Source organism: Varanus komodoensis, unplaced genomic scaffold, assembly GCF_004798865.1.
Source record: "Varanus komodoensis strain SLA01 unplaced genomic scaffold, ASM479886v1 scaffold41, whole genome shotgun sequence".
Lineage (NCBI taxonomy): Eukaryota > Metazoa > Chordata > Lepidosauria > Squamata > Varanidae > Varanus > Varanus komodoensis.
Genome location: NW_025335954.1, coordinates 482,467 through 491,009, shown reverse-complemented (window position 1 = coordinate 491,009; position 8,543 = coordinate 482,467).

Below are 8,543 nucleotides of genomic sequence, written 5' to 3'. Positions count from 1 at the left end.
TTTTTTATTTTTTTTATTTTTGTTTGCATTTCCTCTTTCTTGGCGGGGTCCCAGTCACCACCCTCTGGTGGGTGCAGCACTTCCAGAGACAGCCAAGCCAAGCCAAGCCAAGTGTTTACTCCAAGGCCACCGGCAGCCCCTCATGCTTCAGAATGTGGCAACATCCGCTTTGGTGAAGCAACTGAACATACAGGTTGGCTTATGTTGACGGAGGCAGGCCAGGGAACAAGAGAAAGCACAGGAAGAGAAGGCGAGCGCTGCTGACGTGGGTCTCTCTGGAGCAATCTGTGAGGTGTTTCACATTCCACCCAGCATGGCAATACCTGCTTGACAGCATGTGAGTGCTCAAGGGCTTGGTCAACAAGAACCTCACACCAGGTCGTGAGATTAGTTTGGTCACTGGATTCTTTGTACGGAAATTACCACTTATGACAGAACACGGAGGAGCGAGCTTTGTTCTCTAGCGCCGCATTTGAGGGCACGGCTTTTTGTCGTTCACGCTTGGATAGAAGGCAGACTTGTGGCAGTTGATGTGGGAACAAAAATATGTTTTTTAAAACATTAGCTGTTCCGGGAAGAACATTTCTTCATTCCACCATCAGCAGATCAAAAGGACTATTGTCAAAAGTTCTCGGGAACTGCCTTGCTTCAACGCAATAGAATCATAAGAAAGCGGGATGGAGCAACTCTCACTTGCATTGCCCCAGAACAGGACAAGCATCAGAACACAGTTGTCTGTCAGTTTCTGTACTTCCCCAAACTGTGCAATTCAGCTTTGATAATACAATGCAAATCATTTCACAGTGAAATACATATAGAAATCTAAACTTTGGGGGAAGGTGCATAAAACTGTGGAAGTTGTGAAAAGACCATCAAATATTGTGTATGTTAAGGCTCTGTTTATTGCACTTTCATATGGAAATAGAATGAAACAGACTTATGATTGTACGCAGACTAAAAGTGACATGGGTTGGAAATACATTGATCCATCCATCCCTGGGAAATACTGTATACGTGTCTGTTAGCTTCTTTTAAACAATTTACTTTTACAATAAAAGCATGTGCATTACTCTAGGAAGCTTTTAAAATGTCTTTTCTTGGGACAGACTTTATAATTCCTGGATGATTCCATTTAATGTTGCCTTCCCTTTTATCCATCCTACATGTCTCTTTAAACACTGCAGGAGCGGGGGCACCCCAGCACAGGGGTCAGCCGAATCCTTTCCACTCATCTCCACAACGCCACACCAGGAACAAGTTCGGCCCTTCGGTCTTGCTGTGCAAGGGCTGGACGAGTGCATGGAACTGACCAGAGCTCGGCACCCCTCGCCTCACCGGGAAAGACCCCACTCATGGGTAGGGTAGGTGTGTTGTCTGGAGCAATACCAGGCCTGCTTGCTGCCATGTCCACTTAAAGGGGGCAGGAGGGCTGTGAGTGCTGGCCCCCTGAGGCTTTGGGGAGTCCGACCAGTCCACCTTGACTGGGCTGGACTGGGCTGGATTGGAGGTGCTAAACCTCAGCCCCAAAGGCCCCATGTGAGCCACCTACAGTCCTGATCTGGCTCTTCAGGACCCCCAGGGCAATACCCTTTACCGGCCCCCACTCTTTCACCCCAACCAGTGACTGACTGGGGACTTGCCAGCATTCTCGGCCTCGAGCTTTTTCCACATTCTGCAAAGCCAAGCCGAGCAGAGTTTTGCAGCAGGTTCGTGCTGGGCGGCAGGCGCTCTCATGGGAAACAGCAGGCGTGGGTCCCCCTGCACTGTGCAGTGCGGTGCCACTCGGTGACGGTGCTGGTGCCAGTGCCCCCCTGCTCACTGCCCCGGCTATGCAGGCCGGCAGATCCGGGCCTCACAGCCACAGGGGAGGCAGATGCTGCCACTGAACAGTCGGCGGGCTCCACGAACAGTGGGCCTCACGTACAGGCCGCTGCAAGCTGCAGACTCAGGCAGGATGGGCGCAGTGTCCTCCCCGCAGGAGCACGGCTCTGCGGTCCCATCCAGCAACGGGTGAGGAGACCTGATGCTCTGCCTGCAGCGGCAGCTTGGTGCAGACGCAGCAGTTCGGCACGGAGGCTCCTGGTCCGGCAGCCGGCTTCTGTGGGAAGGGCCCGAGGCCCCGGAGCAGCCCCTTGCTTCTCACACTGACGGTCCAGGTAGAGTTGGGAAATCTCCTAGTGAACCCCTGGGGAACTGGGGTGCTTTGGTAGCCCCTTGGGCAAGACACCCTCCACAAGCACCTCTCCACACGAGCCCAGCTCTCCCACACCCATGGTCCACAGGTGCTCTGGTCCTCCACCCTCTCTCTCATCATTGCTATCACTTCCTTTCTTAGTGGGCAGAGAGCTCGGGAACCAGGATGTCTCTGCAGCTGGTCCAGCACCTCCTCGCCACCAGAGGGAGGAACAGGTGCACAAGCAGCCCGCAAGGGGAAGGCGTGGAGGAGCTCCTGGAGCAGCTCCGGGCAAGTCGGCTCTTGGCAGCCACCCAGCTGGGCCTACCCTGGAATCTGGCCCTGCCCCGGAGAGCTGCTGCCAGCCCGTGTTGACGCTGCCTGGCCACACGGAGCAGAGGTCTGACTCCGTAAAAGACAGCTCCCTACCTTCCTGTGATTCTCTCTTGCTAAGATGGTCTCCAGCTGCATGCTCAGGAAAACTTTCCCTTGGGGAAACAAGGATGCGTGGGTGGGAAGTGTCCCAAACCGGAAGAGATATCTTCTTGGTTGCCTAGAATTATGACGTCTTCCTGTGATGCCCTATGAACATGGTGCACAGTTTTCTCCCAGACACAGAGAATAGCCTCTCTTTTGAGGTCTATGGGAGGCATTACAAGCTCCGATGCTGAGCGAGAAGATCCAGTGACAGAACTTGGCTGGCATCCAAGGAACAGCAAACTAGCCCAGAGTGGGTTCGTGTCAAACACAAGAAGCAGAAAGAGGGGAAGGGGGTGACGGACGCCCAGGAAGAAACACTGTCTTCTGGCTCCCGCAGTGGCCCTAATGCAGTGGCTTCTTTGCACTGCATCTGTGGGGGAAACCAGATCACGCTTCTGTTTTAGAATAAAATGGCTTCCGCGATTGGCCCAGTGCATGCCTCAGGGCTACTCTGTCTGTGAAGACTTTGGGCTAGCCCTCTGAGCTTTGTGGGGGAGAGAGAGGCGGAGGAGCCGCAAGGAAGAATGAGAGGCAACACCACGTGCTTTTCCCTGCGAAAGGTGACCCTCTAGAGTACAGAAAAAGACAGCAAGGAGCCAAGACTAGGCGGGTCCACAGAGAGGACCGGGGGGGGGGGGGGGGGTTTCCACCAGTCAAGCTAGCCCTGGGGGAAGGGGGAGTGCAGCAGCAAGGTGAGCAAGGCCTGGCCCACTGGCAAGGGGAGCAGAGCGAGAGAAGTTTGTTGCCTTCACTCTTCTCTTTTTCTGAATCTCCCACCGATTTCGTGGTGGTTTGACCCAGTTGGCTTCCAACAGTATCGCCCCCACTGCCTTCTCCAAATCATGCATAATTCCGAGCATGTTTCTCATGTCTGCCCTCATCCGCCTTTTCCCCAGTCCCAGCCCTTGCAAGCTGCCCTCAAAGGGAGCTGCTTTGGCCCCTTCCTCACCTGAGTGGCCCTTTCCCCAACTTTATGATGTCCCTTTTTCAGGGGCAGCAACCAGAACCAGGTGCGATATTCTGAGTGCAGCTGGAACAAGGGCAGGGTGGTCCAGGCAGGTTTCTTTCCCATCCCTTTCCTGATTATGCACAGCATAATGCTGACTTGGGAGCCTTTGTGCTGACGGGCAGTGAGAAAATGCAATCAATGCAATCAATGACAACATGGGGTTTGCTTGTCACAAACAGGGAGGACTTTTCCCCCATACTTTCTAACACACTCCCAAGATCGTGGCTACAGGGCGAGCGTGGGCAGCCAGTCTTGAGCCCAGTGTTCTTCAACATTTTTACTGAGGATTTGGATGAGTAAATTCAGGAAACCATTATAATAGTAGCGGGTGACACAAAACTGGATAGGACAGCAATGCCCTGGAAGACAGAAACAAACTTCAGGGTGGTCTCGATAGGTAAGAGTGCTGGGCTGAAAACAACAGAATGAAGTTTAATAGGAGCATATGCCAAGTTCTGCACCTAGGAAAAAGAAAGAAAATGCCTAGTTACGAAATGGGGGGTACTTGGCTCAACAATACTGCAGGCGGGAAGGATCTTGGAGCTGTTATAGGTCACAAGCTGAGTATGAGTCAACCTATTCTCTTCTGGTCTGGGTGGGATGTTGTCAACTGGTGTCCTGCGACAGCAGGAAGTTGGACCCAATGGCCTTCTTGGCCCTTTCCAACTCTGCGATTCTGTTATTCGAACCTTGTACCAAGGCTCTGGAAGGGGGGAGGGAGGGCCAGGACAAGAGTGTGCTGCTCTTGTAGCCAGACTGGGACCCCAGGCAGGCTACATTTGGCCCCTAGACCTTAGGATCAGCACCCCTCGTATACAGATTACCCATGTGGTGTGACTCTAGAATGATTGATCCTTGGCACTCCATATCCTCTCAAGCTACATTTTATGTGTAAAGAACCCTAGAGTCGGTTTGTGTTCACCCTGGTTCTCATTTATAAGAGGAACGTATTGTGAGAGAAGATGTTTTGCTCCTGTGTTTCTTCAACCCCGTATGGATAATCTGTTCATCTGGTCTGTGTGTGAACTGGCCCTCAGAGACGAAGGGAACGGCAGAAGACTGCATTCTGTTCAGTGCAGAGTGCAGGGCTTGGTCTGAGGACCCAGCTCCGCACCAAAGCCATGCCATGCAGAGATTCTTAGTGTAACAGCAACATCCAATTATCTGTAGGGCATTTTAGGTTTTGTCCCAGCCCTTGCTTTGCCCCTTTGGTGACATTTGGCCTAGCGTCAAAAGACATGTGTTTCTAGCTCCAAGCACAGTCATACTGATCAAAAGATTAAAGCAATGGCTTAATAAGCTCAATAAATCATTTACCAGATGTAGGATTCTTTCTCAGAATCATGTGCTAAGATAATTATGTTTAAACTGTTTTTATGTTTTCTTATGCTGAGATGGTTTTGTGAACTCCTGGTTTGGTTACATTCGGGGAGCAAACCAATGTTCAGATATTTGCCATGGACCAACTTCTCTAATGTCACCACTGAAAAAAGGAATGCAAAATGCGACATTTCAGGTGTGTCTGTTTAACTCAGAATCTGAAATCTGAGTGCTTGAGGGTGCAGTCCGACATCCTGTACTTTCCCTGCACAGAAGCCCCTGAACTTGGAGGCCTGAACTCATCCTAGGCATGCGATGAGGGGTAGCCAGTTATTTTCTCTTGACATTATTGGCCATCTTGAGAGGGGAGGGGAGGGGAGGGGAGGGGAGGGGAGGGGAGGAGGCTAGGACACTGATAGGCCTTAGCACAAGTCCTTGGCCCCAGCCTCCCTTCCCCAACACAGACCCTTGTCTCCCCTTCAAGGCCCAGTTTGTCTGCTATATTTCTGTCCTGCCCTTTTTCCTACCAAAGAAAGCTTACATAATTCTCTTCCCACTCTTCCTCCTCCTCTCAACCTTATCTTCACAACAAGAACTCTGTGAGGTACGTTAGCCTGAGAATCTGCGACTGGCCCAGTGGCTTCCGTGGCTGAGTGGGGACTAGAACGTGGATCTCTTGAGTCCCAGGCCTGAGCTCTTAACTACTACAACACACTGGCTTCTAGTTTATTTATTTATTTAGACCATTTCTATGCCGCCCCATTTGCAAAAAGCCTCAGGGCGGCTTACAAAATGAATAAACAATCACAAATTAGCCATTAAAAATCTGGAAACATCTCGGCACAAGCATAAGACCCCAATAAATACAATCAATAATTAACAATTAAAATAACTTTTAAATAAAAAGGTCTTGGCCTGGAGCCGAAAAACAAATAACGACGGCACCAGGTGGACCTCTCTGGGGAACGCATTCCATAGGTGGGGCGCCACTGCAGAGAAGACCCTCCTCCAGGTACTCACCCTCCTAATATCTTTCACAGAGGGTTCCCGGAGAAGGGCCTCTGCCGCCGATCTCAAGGGGTGGGAGGGCATATATGGACGCAAGAACTTCTTTAGATAACCAGGTCCCAAGCCGTTGAGGGCTTTATAGGTCATAACCAACACCTTGAATTGGGCCCGGACTTCAATTGGGAGCCAGTGGAGCTGACGGAGAACTGGGGTTATATGAGAACAACCTTGGCAGTGGACAGTCAGTGTGATTCTTTCCACACCAGCTGCACGAGAGGCAGGATGATGTCAGGTGGTCATCAGGTTGTCCCCTTAGAGTTGTTGGCATCTCTTGTAAGTTTTGAAGTTGGCAGTCATCAAATAGGAAATCCCATAAGCTGACATCAACAATCAAGGACTCTGGCTAGTAACTGTATAGTAACAAAGCAATGTACGTCAACAAGCGTTGCCACCAAACTTGCTCCCAGGAAATGTTACGTGTTCATTCCAAGCAGAACAACCTGTGAGCATTTAGCAAGTAGTGGAAGAATCCTAAGATGCCTGGAGAATACCTGACTTCCAATACACAAAGGAGAATTTTGAGGAGGAAATGATGGAAAAAATTATTTTCAGCTTTAACCGGGGAAGCCATCTACCAAATACTTGTCCATTACCTTTTAAAGGAAAAGACTGCATGGAAACATCATTATGTTATTTTCACTAAGTAGCAATTATAGTAGTAATTACTATTGACATTAGTTGCCTGATAGCCTAGGATCTTACAGTGATGTAAACTGTTTGTTTGTTAGAGTCAGTGCAGCGTAGGGCCACAAGGATGGTGGCCGGTTTGCAGGGGATGCCGTATGAGGCGAGACTGAGGGAACTGGGTCTCTTCAGCCTGGAAAAAAGGAGACTCAGAGGGGATCTGTTGGCAACATACAGGTATGCGAGGGGGTGTCACACGGAGGTGGGTAGAGACCTGTTCTTCCCTGCAAAGGAGGGCAGGACGCGCTCCAACGAAGCAAAGCCCAATGAACCAAGGTTCAATTTGGATGCCAGGAAGTACTTCCTGACAGTTAGGACCTCCAGGGTATGGAATGGGCTTCCATGGGAGGTGGTTGAAGTCCCTTTGGGGAAGATGTTCAAGGATAGGCTAGACATGCACATGGTAGGCATGTCATGAGCAGAGCCAGCTTGAGCCAGGGGTCAGCCTAGATGGTCCGGGAGACCCCTTCTGACTCACTCAGTTTCTATGTTTCTGTGTTTGTTCCATACTGAATTGGCTACAATTCAATATAATCTACCTTGAGTCCTATTCATTTTAATGAGTCTACTCTAAGTAGGACTAACGGGGCTACAACCCCCACACACATGGATAGTTAGATTTGGGGAGTGGTTAAGACATCCAATGTCTGCAATTCTGGGCCTAGAATTATTGCTGCGTTGTTGTGTGAGAACCTTGGATGTCTCTTGGGCAATGGAAATTCATAAAATGCATAGTTATCCAATTCCGAGAATAGAAGGCTTCCTGTTGCAATACGATTATACACTGTCTGATTGTTATGAACTCTCAAGATGGTTTACATAAGCAACCAAAAATATAAATGTATATTTAATATATATTAAAATGATAGTATAACCATTAGATAGTTAAAAATTCCTTAGCGCCCACACTTAAAGACGATACCAGTAGAACTTCAGGGATTGCTGCTATGTCACCATCCTCAGAATATTGGGTGGGGTGTGTTGGTTGTTAGAAATGGAAAAAAGTGGAGGAAGGTTGCAAAGGAAAGAGAGAGAGAGCGAGCGAGTGAGCAAACACACAAACAAGAACTATTGGAACAATCTTGCCATTGAACCCAATCTTTTTTGACTGAGGCTAAGACTGCCCTGTACCCATTTTATGGGAGTTAATGGCATATGACATTATATTAGCTGTCTTTTTAACATATCTAGTATTTTACTGAAATAATTTTTAGTTATTTAAATAGTTTTATATCCAATTTATTTAAATTTTATGTGGTATTTAATTACCTATATTTGGGGGGGGGGGGGTGGAAGACTTTGAACTATCCAGAAAGCTCCATCTATTAGATGTCACAGAAAGAAAGAAATAATTGCAAAGATGGTTTAGCGCTTATCTTGCATACAGAGGTCAGTGGCTTTGTCAGGAAACCATCTCCACCCACCAGCAATCGAATCCCTGTGTGTACGAAAGAGTTCTGCGGCATATGATTCTATGATTCTGTGTTCTAGAAAGCTTTTCATTTGTGGGGGTGAGAAAGGAATTCAACACCGGGGTGGTCCAGAAATCCCCACTAGATGCCCCACCCCCTGCTTCCCTGAGCAGAGAGCACACAATTACTTCATGCATGAGGTTTATTATTCAACATACATGATGAACACGAAGTTGCAGGCCAAGATTTTTTTCTTTAAACAGAAAAAGAAGCAAACCATTATTTCTAAACTCAGTACTTGCTTTAGACGGCCCAGGCAAGCAAGCACTCATCCTTACGCAAGGTTGCTCCTGGGTTAAAAATCATAGTCCCTCTGTCACAGTCCCAGATGCCGCTT